Here is a 13,192-nt window from a genome sequence, read left to right as displayed (position 1 = left end):
TTCTAAAGCAAAGAAATATAGCTATACAAACGGCAGTTTGTTTGTCTTTTACTGTAAATGTCAAATTTTCAAGCTCGCTCGCTCGCTCGCTCGCATTTGATTGTTACGCAATTCTCCTGATGTTGCTGCCTTGCGCCCAGTGCGCCCCCTCCTTTATTTCCAAAGCGAAAAAAATATGGCTCCAAATGGCAGTTTTGGGACTGTAAAATGTCAAAATTTTCAAGCTCACTCTCTTCGCTCGCTCGCATTTAATTGTTATGCCATTCACCGGATGTTGCTGCCAGTAATTGCCAGCAGTTGCGCCCGGTGCGCCCCCTTAATTTCCAAAGCAAAAGAATATGGCTACAAATGGCAGTTTTGGGACTGTAATGTCAAAATTTTCAAGCTCGCTCGCTCGTTCGCTCGCATTTAATTGTTATGCAATTCTCCTGATGTTGCTGCCAGTAATTACCGGCAGTTGCGCCCGTTGCGCCCCACCCCTCCTTTACTTCCAAAGCGAAAAAATATGGCTCCAAATGGCAGATTTTGGACTGTAAAATGTCAACATTTTCAAGCTCGCTCTCTTCGCTCGCTCGCATTTAATTATTATGCCATTTCACCTGATGTTGCTGCCAGTAATTGCCAGCAGTTACGCCCGGTGCGCCCCCTTAATTCCAAAGCAAAAAATATGGCTACAAATGGCAGTTTTGGGACTGTAAAATGTCAAAATTTTCAAGCTCGCTCGCTCGTTCGCTCGCATTTAATTGTTATGCAATTCTCCTGATGTTGCTGCCAGTAATTACCGCCAGTTGCGCCCGTTGCGCCCCCACCCCTCCTTTATTTCCAAAGCGAAAAAATATGGCTCCAAATGGCAGTTTTTGGGACTGTAAAATGTCAAAATTTTCAAGCTCGCTCTCTTCGCTCGCTCGCATTTAATTGCTATGCCATTCACCTGATGTTGCTGCCAGTAATTGCCAGCAGTTGCGCCCGGTGTGCCCCCTTAATTTCCAAAGCAAATAAATATGGCTACAAACGGCAGTTTTGGGACTGTAAAATGTCAAAATTTTCAAGCTCGCTCGCTCGCTCGCATTCAATTGTTATGCAATTCTCCTGATGTTGCTGCCAGTAATTACCGCCAGTTGCGCCCGTTGCGCACCCACCCCTCCTTTATTTCCAAAGCGAAAAAGTATGGCTCCAAATGGCAGTTTTGGGACTGTAAAATGTCAATTTTTTCAAGCTCGCTCTCTTCGCTCGCTCGCATTTGATTATTATGCCATTCACCTGATGTTGCTGCCAGTAATTGCCAGCAGTTGCGCCCTGTGCCCCCCTTAATTTACAAAGCAAAAAGATATGGCTACAAACGGCAGTTTTGGGACTATAAAATGTCAAAATTTTCAAGCTCGCTCGTTCCCCTCGCTCGCATGTAGTCGTTATGCCATTCTCCTGATATCGCTGCCACTAAGTGCCAGTAATTTGTCGTTTCACACCGTCATTCCATAATCCATTTATAGGGGGTACAACCCCCTCCGGCACTTCCACACCCTCCCCCCACCCTTGCTCGCTCCCTCGCATACTAACCCCCCCCCCCCCCCCCCCCAAGATGAAATCCTAGCTACGCCGGTGCCCTTTCCCCGCTTGGTTTCCCTCAAAAAACAGTAAAAATCTAGGGATTGAGAGCTTCCTATATTCCAAATCGTCGGTGTTTTCACGAAGTGGCACGACCGGCCAAAATCGAGTAAATTTTCGATTTTAAGATTTTTGCATATTATGATAGTAAATACCGAGATCTACAACCTGACAAATTTTTGAACCTCAATCTCAAATAATTACGTAATAATAACGACCGTGTCACTTCGTGAAAACTTCGACTGGTCGGTCTACGATTTTCACGAAGTGGCACGATCGCGGGTTGACGGTGCGTATACGCCGGACGTCATCATAAATCATTCATCTGCCAAACGTCCTCGTACGCGCGCGTCTAAAATGGCTGCGCCCAGAGTAACGGAAGCTAGACAGATGAAATCGGTAAAGTTACATTTCGCTCTGTATTGACACTTTAATTGTTCATTTTTCACATTCTTGATTGTAGATTTATGAATGAGGAATTAGAATATCAAAATAGCGTAAATATGTATTCTTGCAGATCACATTGACTTCGTTTGGCGCTGTCCTAGGTTCGTTATCTACGTGTGCAGTCCCACATCTATTATTCGGTGTAAGTGGAGAATAGGCAGGGAAAGTGATTCGAACTAAAGTCAAATGAACACGTCTCACATTTGCATCGAATCTTAAACGCACTAACCGGTGATATATTGTGAAGTTTTATTGTTTCCTGTATTACGAGCTCAAATATGTAATGCAACGACCTACTTCCCAGGTGGCAGGTAGATAAGGGAGTCTATATCTAGGCCTACAACTTCAAGATCTAATTAAGATAGTTAACAGTGTTAATAGTGTTCTTGACCTGTCCAGGTTACCAGTCCAGGTTACTCTAAAAGTGATGTTATTTCACTGACTACCTTTGAATTCTCAATGAGAAAAAAAAAAAAGATTTTAGAGTTACTTCTGCTAAAAGTCTAATGTTAAATCAGGGAGGTCCTCTTCCCACCTCCCTGTCTAAATTCAGGCGTTACCAACAACAATGAAGACTTTGATAATGTTGTCGAGAATACCGTAACAGCAAATTTAATTTGGATAGACAACAAGCAAAATGCAACGTTTATGCTCAGCACCTGAATTCATAAATTGTTCTATCATGCTATATTATGAGCCTAAAAGCCTCAATGCGGTCGTAATTGGCCTATACGTGGCAAGTACTTTTGCCTTAGTTTGCAATTTTTCGTTTTGTTTGTTTTGATTTTCTACAATCTATGGTTCTTTGAAACACTAGGGGTTTTTTTGGGGGGGGGGGAGGGTGGAGGCTGGGGATTTGGAGCTGGGCAAATTGTAAAATTAAACCAAAGAGATGTTCATTGTTCATAAACTTCAGATTCTGGTAAGCCGTAGAATATAGACCTGAAAGGGATGGGGGGGGGGGGGGGGGGGGGCAGTGTGATGTTTTGCAAATCTGTGCATCAATTTTATGATCTTACAGAACTGGTAGTGATGGAGTTTCATGTGACTGACATCTTTCATTCATCTTCCATTACAAACAGATATTGAGGCATTTGTGTGGACAACCCAACAACTTGCAGACTGGAATGAAATGAGTGCTGTCCTTCCATGATGGGCTACTTTACAGTAATGTACTCCATACTGCATTCCTGCAGATTTCTCCTATCATCTCAAGCTTGAACAAGACCCGTAAGTTACATTGCTATCTGTCAAGGATTTAGAGTAAATTAGACAGACCAGTGTGTAATAGACAGTGCAGGCACACTACTAGTAATAATAATATTACTAATATGATTTGCCACATACTAAAATAATTGTTTTGATAACCTTTGAATTCTCAATGAAAAAAAAAAAAAGATTTTAGAGTTACTTCTGCTAAAAGTCTAACGTTAAATCAGGGAGGTCCTCTTCCCACCTCCCTGTCTAATTGAGGCATTACCAACAACAATGAAGAGTTTGATAATGTTGTCAAGAATACTGTACCAGCAAATTTGATTTGGAATAATGGATAGACAACAAGCAAAAAAAAAAAAAAAAAAAAAAACAACTCCTGTGCAACGTTTATGCTCAGCACATGAATTCATAAATTGTTTTATCATGCTATATTATGAGCCTAAAAGCCTCAATGTAAGACGTAATTGGCCTATACGTGGCAAGTACTTTTGCCTTAGTTTGTGATTTTTCATTTTGTTTGTTTTGATTTTCTACAATCTATGGTTATTTGAAACACAGAGGGTTTTTTTTTTTTTTTGGGGGGGGGGGGATGGAGGCTAGGGATTCAGAGCTGGGCAAATTGTAAAATTAAACCAGAGAAACGTTCATAAACTTCAGATTCTGGTAAGCTGTAGAATATAGACCTGAAAGGGATGGGGGGGGGGGGGGGGGGGGGGGCAGTGTGATGTTTTGCAAATCTGTGCATCAATTTTATGATCTTACAGAACTGGTAGTGATGGAGTCTCATGTGACTGACATCTTTCATTCATCTTCCATTACAAACAGATATTGAGGCATTTGTGTGGACAACCCAACAACTTGCAGACTGGAATGAAATGAGTGCTGTCCTTCGATGATGGGCTACTTTACAGTATTGTACTCCATACCACATTCCTGCAGATTTCTCCTATCATCTCAACCTTGAACAAGAACCGTAAGTTACATTGCTATCTGTCAAGGATTTAGAGTAAATTAGACAGACCAGTGTGTAATAGACAGTGCAGGCACACTACTAGTAATAATAATATTCCTAATATGATTTGCCACATACTGAAATAATTGTTTTGTCTTACTCTTTCTTTAATTACAACTGTATTTGTAGTTTTATGAATGTGAAGCACTGACATAACATGGAATCCAACATTTTGACATCTAATTATCTGTAGTCATGTTGCATTTTGGTATAAAGGCAATGTTGTCCCTCAGTCTGATTTTGATGTGGTAGCAGTATGCATTTCTTCAGTGTCATGTATCTTTCAGGACTGTTGTAACTATAGTTTTTTATTGTTAGTTTGATTATTGTTGTGTTTTTATTTTTTTATTGGGGGGGGGCAAGGGAGATGAGGAAGAACAGTTATACACTCTGTACTGATATGAGATACCATCAACTTTGCAAAAGTCAATGGCACATACTGTATGACAAATTCTTGGCAGAGACGATGAAAATGAACTGTCTCAATATACATTCATAGTTTTACTCATGTCAATGTGTTTTTTTTCTTTGTTCACTCAGAAGTCAAATGTCTGAAACATTACTTACATGGAATTGACTGTGTCACTGATTTTCACTTGTGATGTCCTGCTTTCTTTATTCTTTACTTTAGTTCTGCTCCTGATTCTAGTCAACAATATGTTCATTCACCATTTCGTCTGGCGTAGCATCCTCTTCTTACTGCACTCAAAGGTTACATTGTGCACCATGCTAAAGGTGAGCAAGATCAATAAACAGCAATCCATGCAACACCTTTTCATGTAGCATTTGGTTTTATTTTGTCATAGACAATTACTAAGAAAATCCAGTGTCAATGGACAATTAGGTGTAATCCTACTACAGTCTTGTCATGCACATTATCACATTGATTTAAACTTTATGATAAAAAAAAATGCATTAGCACTTTTGAGTAAAACATTACCAAAGTGTTGATATGAAAGGAACATTATCATATAATTATTTTCTTAGGGAAATCGATGGAGTTTTAGAAATGTGTAAAATTAATTAAGAAGTATGTTATGACTTTTGTATCAAATGTCATCATTCTCCTCTGCAATGGAGAAGTGACATTGTCTGTGAAAAACAATTGTTCCTCTTTGCATAGGGAGAGAAGCAGATAACAACTGTCTACTGGAGAAGGCCAAGAGAAACCCGAAACAGCTACAAATCACTAGGGTGGCTGAGCTGAACATCTGCACTAAAATCCAAGCCATGGGATCATTGTGGAAGGAGATCATAGCAATATTTCACCACAATCACAGAGTTGCTCCACACAGCAGCATCAAACTATTCACAAGAGTGTGTGCTTTATGAATGGATAGGCAGGTTCTAGCAGAACATTATTTTGATGTTCTTTTTAATTTTCTATTTAATGACTTTGGGTTTGTATGTGTGCAGAAATGGGGGGGGGGGGTAGTGGTGTCATAAAGTAGGACATCATTTTTAATAATGATGATAATAATAATAATAATGATAATGATCATCATCATCATAATCATAATCATAACAATAAAAATAGTAATAATTATAATAATCAACAGTGTTTTAATATATAGCATATGGAAACATTCTGTATTATGCCTTTTGTGCTCAAGGATAGAAATGATTGAACAAAAACATACAATTGCAATTACAATGATACCTTTTTTCACGTTTAGACTGTAATGGTAGAGACATTACAAGCAAATGTATGCCATTGCTTTTTTATTCAGAATAACAAATAAGTCACTACCTTTTGAACGAAGGTTTCTCTCTGGTGTGTTTCCTATTTAAAGTAGTTCTTTCAAATAGTGTGGATTCAAAAGTTAATATCAATATTTTGATCTGTATGTGAATTTTGACTGGAAGCTAGTGCAAGCTTCTTAGCACTGGTGAAATTTTTGTTCATTTTTTTTTTAATTTGGACACTACTCTTGCAGCAGAGTTTGGAATAGCTTGTAATCTCTGTATCTGTTTGACTGACAATCCACAAAGTAATTAATGACAAGATCAACATGTCACATTAAGAAACCATGAACTGAATGTACTGCTGTGCGTTTATCAGTAAAGTCTCAAATTTTCAAAATATTGTATGTGAAAGAATCAAGGAGACATTAAGGGACATTAATCCTACATACTGTATCTCTCACTGTCACCTTATTCACTGACATTACTCTTGATGACTATCAATCCACGGGTCTCTCTATACTGCTTTGTCACAATGATGCCATCCTCAATTTCCACTGTATTATGCTTTCCCTCTCTGACTTTAAACAGTGCTTTTCACAACAAAACCATAGCAATGTCAAATACCATATAGATGTCTCTTCTTTTACTTTGTTTATGAACCAGCTCTCCCATCAAACTATTCATTTTGTCTCCCTTAGCCCAGCCACCATTAGGCCAAACCCATAAACAATTTTCGGTATTTTTGAATTATGCCTACCCCAGCACCTGTGACACCCACAGCAGACATAAACTAAAGTCAGGACCAAGTCAAGTCAAGTTGTGCAAGTTAGAAAGGTATTAGTAGACTGCAAGAGGGATATAAACAATTGGATGCTTACATTTCCTCTGCTTGCTCTCTCTCTGCAACTAAAAAATGCCTAATAAACTTTGACAGAAAATGTTTTCTTGGATGATAGATGTACTGCAATACATAGCCATATTATTGCAGTCTGTGTCCACATCAGAAATTATGGCCTAGACATCATTATCTATGTCTTTTTATATTGTATATTTTTGTGGAACAAATGAGTAAATGCAGATCTGATAGCCACTTCTTACTGAGCTTAGATAAGGAACTTTGTATATGGTATCCTCTAGCAGTGAGAGAAAAGAAAGGGAAACATGAGGATTTTTAAATCTTGCAAAATAACATGGTATGGTAATGAATAAAATTTCAGGCACATACTGTGCATAATATGAGTGCTTACAAACTTTTACAAAATTAGGGAAGATCAAGACTGTTTGCAGAAGATTTATAATACACTTTGTGAACTGTCACAGCAATTTGAACATCAATTAGTTCAGTCACTGTCTACGAGATTGTATTGCCTTTAATATGAAGAAGGTTATCCATACCAAATCAGCTAGTGCCTTTGTAATTATGCGCTTGTATTCATATCATCAAATTCTAGATTGATTATAAAGTCAATGTTTGGTAAACAGCATTTGACCAGGTTGAAGTTAGGTGATGGGATATGGAAGGAGGTGGAACATTTTGGTCATTATTTTGTAAGATTTTAGGGCTTTAAAGGCAAGAGTCAGTCTAGTCTCATACGTCTGAATAACATTTTTGAATGTACAAAAAAAAAAAAATATTGTAGTACCCTGAATGCCATGAAATATAGATATCATCAAGGTGGATGATACATACAGAGCTTGGTATAAATGTTAGAACATAACAGAAACCTTCGTTACATCTGAAAAATAAATGAAAGGTAATATACTGTACCTTAACTTCATTCAAGTTGGAATCTGCATTATATGAGTAGTATGATCCACGTATAGTTTATTGAAAAGCCATATTTAAAACTCGTGTACACATGTGGTAATAAATCTATGAATGAGAAAAGATACCCAAGTAAAGCTCATTTAGTTTTTATGTAATTTAAAAAGTTTTGTAAGGTGTCACGTGTAGGAAATAAATAGAGAGAGGGATTGTGTGTTTGTTTGTGTGTATGTGTGTGTTTGCGTGTGTGTGAGGGAGAGAGAGAAAGAAAGAGAAAGAAAGGGTGGAAAAGAGAGTGAAAGAGAGTATTACCAGCACAGAATTATTTTCTTTACAAGAATGACACATTCACAAAGCAATAGAGCAAACTGATTACATTTCATATTCGAAAACAACATGCTTCGTGGTTATAGCACGAGATACAGTAATACTCCGAGGAAGTGTGAATCTTGAAAATTATGATTCGAAATAATGTGCAGAAAGACCGATGCAATGAGCTGAGAGCAATGATCAATGTGTAATATAATGAAGAACAACTCAATAATAATGCCTCTCTGCGAATGGATGAGAGATTTAGAAGGGGGAAAGAAAACAAAAAGTATCAAACAAAATCTTGATACCCAATTCATATCACTAGTATACAAAGGAGCATCGCTAGTGCGCGCGCTCGATTATGTGCGCGCGCGGCTATGAGAAATGATGAAGATAACCTAACGCGCAGCGCGTGCGCGCCGATGGTGTCACTTCGTGAAAAATGAAATCCGCACCATGCGCGAAGAATCGAAGCGGCACGGCCGACGGTGCCGGTTCGTGAAAATATTGGAAGCGTTGTTTACGTGTTTTTGTGTTTTCACGAACCGGCACGACGGACTTTGCCCGATATTTCAACGAAACTTTTGTTTTTCACGATAAACCAAGAACATGAAACACACAAACAACTCCTAATCTGTCGTGCAGTGTGATATTTAGGTAACTGGACGTGAAATATAGGCGCAATCATGGATTTTGCAAAGGCAAAAACTTCAAACGCGATTATCTCGAAACTTACTTTCGCGGCTCCGGGGCCGGCTGTGCCGGTTCGTGAAAACACCAGCGAAATGTCTGTCCAAAAAATTTCGTAAACATTTAGTGTCAAAACGCACCCCCCTTGAAAAAAAGCTGGTGACGCCCCTGCTCGACGGAATCTATCAAACACATATTCTACCAACTGTGCCCGACAACATCACAGAAAGCACGCCCAAACTGATGCTAATCTCTTCGACAGTATACGAGCCCGACTTCACTGCCCTCGTCACTGATCCCCTAAGCACATCTCAGCAGGAAACGACTTCACACGAACCAGTAGACGTGTGGTCTACTCCAGGTGTAGGCGTTGGTGTAGCAATCCAAGGCACCATGGTTTTATCGGGTAATTGCTCCGTGGTTGTTGTCAACAAATCAGACTTTATAGAGCGCTTTAAGACATCTGTATCTTCTCATATTAGTATGAATTCATCGAGAATTACAGTCACAGAAGTTTCATGTGATCCCATGGAAGTCAATTTTACGCTACATGATATGGCCGAGTCGGACTTGGTCGAGGTTCGCAACAGACTCAATAACTACAGGACCTTCAGACTAGATATTAGCGGACAAGTGTTTACCGCCGAGTCCGTTGCATTTCACAGCGAGCCGTACGCGGATGTCCCGACCAGGCCGCCCAGCTCGCGCGCCCCACCAGTTACCGACGATGACGGGAACGGGTTGCCGTTCTAACATCAACAGCGACTCATCTACATCGTCATCGGAGTCGTGGTTGGCTTCGTGGTCCTCCTGGCGCTGATCGTCGTCGTCCACCACGCGATGAGAAAAATGTGCAAGAAGAGCACGCGGTCCTTCGACATCCGAGACGAGCCCTGTATCAAACTCACCGACTTCAACATGGCGCACACCTGTATACCGCGCCCTCGCAGCATCTACAGCTCCATCGGGGCAGACGGCAAGTTTTATCGCTACGATGACAAGGAGGTACACTGCTTGGTTGGATTTTTCGTTGTTTAATTATTTTCTTCCTTAAGGATACAAAGATGCGAAATATCGGGCACTTGTAGAGGATGCAGTCATCCATGTTATCTTATTGGAATCATAAGTGGTGAACAATAATATTCATGAAATAAAATGATTTGAAAGATTGCAAACAAAATAACGTGAAAATTAGTGAGTAGAGCGGAAATATAACACACTGACAAATACTGAATGCCAAATAGGAGTAAAAAAATGTCCCAACAACATACAGTATTCTTTTGTCGTCTCTTTGATTTTCTTTGTCTATCTGTTTTTTCACTCTCTCTGTAAAACTACTTTCTCCTTCCATTAATTTCGCTTCTATCGCATGTGTATCTTACAAACAATTAAAGAGAGTTTTATGGAAGTAAGAGGGAATGACGTCTCTGTGTATCGTTTCCTCAACTAGTCAGTCATACGAGAAAGTTCTTGCCTCGGATCTAACATACATTTTACTAATTGAAAGTCGGCAAACTGAACCTTACCATGAGAGTCATTTTTCACATTTTGCAATGAATCTTTTCGTTATTTTATCTGTGTATTGTTGTTGTTGTTCCTCTTTGTTTTGTTTTACTTTAAAGCGAGGAGGCCACCCGCCAGCAAGCCCGACCTCATCGTTCATGTACGCAAACTCGGAGGAGATCAAAGAGCATTACCACGAGGTCATTGACCCTGCAGGTCATGGCTAGGTGACCCCGGACACGCCAGACAATCGTGACTTTGGGCGCAGTGGTCTACCAGACTGGAATCTTCCACTTATAGACGGTGAGAGCAGCTCGATTACAATCACAGCTGCTTGGGTCACAGTTTTTATTGTTGGCAACATTTTTTGTATAATTATGAATAGCATAAGACGTCTCTATATATTCATATATAACATGATAAACGACATCTCTTTATATTTCTCTATAATAACTTATGTTATGACATCTGTTTTATATAATACATAAGCATATTATTTTGTATTCAATTCCATTCTATTCTATTCTATTCTATTCTATTGTCCATTTCGTAAAATTCATCTTGTGGCATGCATTCTTTATATCATTATTTTTCTTCTATTGTATTATTTTGATATATTTTGTGATATCTTATCCATCAATGTGCATACATGTACTAAGGATAGCTAGATCTTTCTTATCCAAGTAACATGCAACGGTTATATTATATCAATATTATATAATGTATGTATATATATATATATATATATATATATATAGTAACTTTTTTCCAAGATACATACTTTCATATACAAACCGTTGTGTTATGATTGTTTCATCCCCAAAGTCAAATCTACAAAACAGGTGCAGTCCCAGCTAATAGCAGTGTGAGTCCAGATCTCATCTCGTCCGTCGACTCTCGCCGTTCCAGCCCACCGTCCTGCTCATCGGGGACATTTCGGCCCCCATCCAACTCAATCTCGACCCTCAACAACCGACCCGTCTTCTCGCCGCCAGCTCCCCCGCCTCCTCCGCCGCCGCCCTTGCCCACGCCGACACTGCTCAGCGGCACGCTGCAGTCGCGCACGAGCTGCGATGCCAGCTCGGAGATGACCGATTCGTCCGGTGATACGAACACCTTGACCAAAGGCAGCTCGGACGTCGGTGCGTCGATGATGGGCATCGACAACCCTTTGATGACGCCGGAAGAAGACTACGATTACATCGATCCCGGCATCGAACCGAGTACCTCTAATCGTATGAAACGTTATATGATACACTAACGTTTAATCATAGGATTTTACAGTTTCACTTCTAACCAGTAAAGCCTACGTAAAATATCAACGTGACCGTATGTATTTGAGCATATTTGTTTACGAGTGTTTATATTCACGCGGTATGCGTGAGTTTCATTACCACGTGTTTTGGAGCCACAGGAGCCAAAGAACCTTTCCGAGGATAAAATAATGACCTCAGAAAGCATTTTGCGAGTCTTCGATGGTCGAATAGTTAGTTCTATTGTGATCGAATTTGACGTCCCGAGGACAAAAGATAAGACGGAAGAAATTTATGTGGGTAAGGCCATGACAGAATGTGTGTGTGTGTGTGTGTGTGTGTGTGTTGGTGGGTGTGTGTGCGTATGTGTGTGTGAGCGTGTGTGTGAGTGTATCAAAGAGATTATAACACAAGAGGGCGTAGTCCAGTGGGGAGGCAGCCGCGCGAGGGAGCTGCCATTTCCCGTTGTGGGAGCCGCCATTGCACGGATCCTGGCAGCGCACTGTTTAATGCGCTCGACTTGAATATTCGGCGCAGTGACCTTGCGTTGTTTTATTGTGACGTCACAATGGTCATGTTTAAGCGTCATAATGGTGCTGAGGTTGTTTGATTTTATGGCTTGAGTGGGAATGTACGCGAAACAAACGTCATAATGCTCAAGTACTGTCTAGTCTACACCCAAGTTCCCACTCTTTATTTTGCGAACAACAAAAAGGTCTGGACTCTACCAAATGGTTCAAATGATATGATACCATCGTAAAAACTAATATTCAAACAAATAAACACATTGAGATTCTGAAAATGAAAATGTGTAATGAAGAATAACATATCATTCCAGATATGATATGAGAAGATATGACTTGAACGTAGACTTAGATCCAGTGCCAGGAGCTGAGTGTGCGCTCCCTCTTCAATTTTGGACGCACTATTTGTACGCACGCGTATGGCGACTACTTACTCTATAGGTATAATCTCTTTGGAGTGTATATAACTTTTGTGCGTGCTTGTGTGACTGTATGTTTTGTGTATATGTCTGAGAATCACTTATCCTGACCCACACGATCATTGTCAATACTAGTGTAGTGATACATCATTGTACACAATAACGAATCGTCATTCCACATGGTCGCTTACGGCAGGCAATATGATGTTAACACATCATTTGTTTTGACAAGTCGCACATCTTTAACCCCGCAACCAAGTGTCTTATAATTTTATCTTAGTGTGTGAATAGAGAATATTGTTTGTCTTAATGAATTATTTTCTGATTATTTTAAATTGGAATTACTTGTGTAATCACTACGCACTTTGAACGTGATCACCACTATGCCTTGTCTTGCCTTATGTTGTGTGTTTATCTTTTTAGGATACATGCATAGTATTTTCGGAGTTGCTTATCTTAGCAATCGCTTCGTATACCTTGAACTTGTAGTAATCGTTAGGATATCAAATTTACTGTCTTATCAAAAAGAAGTAGTTTTAAGCTGCACAATGTAATCGTATTATAGTTTTGGACTGTCGTCAATATATCCTATTTAAGGGCTTCACGCTCAGTATGAAAATGTCGAAGGAGTTTCATATCTTATGAAGAAGTGGAAAGATAACGACTACGTTTGTGTCTCTTCTGGAAGCTACAGGAGTATTCCTTCAAGTGATCTTTAATATGCTAAAATGGAGATCTATTCTAGAAGAATCTTTTTTTCT

At 39.6% G+C, this 13,192-nt stretch overlaps 1 pseudogene; it reads left to right on the top strand.

The window, feature by feature from the left end:
- The first annotated feature begins 8,975 nt into the window (after window positions 1-8,975).
- On the top strand, window positions 8,976-11,767 carry LOC139729185 (uncharacterized; annotated as a pseudogene).
- The last annotated feature ends 1,425 nt before the right edge of the window (window positions 11,768-13,192 follow it).

The sequence above is a fragment of the Diadema antillarum genome, unplaced genomic scaffold (assembly GCF_040938485.1).
Source record: "Diadema antillarum isolate AM-2024a unplaced genomic scaffold, OU_Dant_1.0 seq00000222_RagTag, whole genome shotgun sequence".
Classification (NCBI taxonomy): Eukaryota; Metazoa; Echinodermata; class Echinoidea; order Diadematoida; family Diadematidae; genus Diadema; species Diadema antillarum.
The sequence above is the reverse complement of the archived record's forward strand: the minus strand, read 5'-3'. Positions and strand labels throughout refer to the sequence as shown.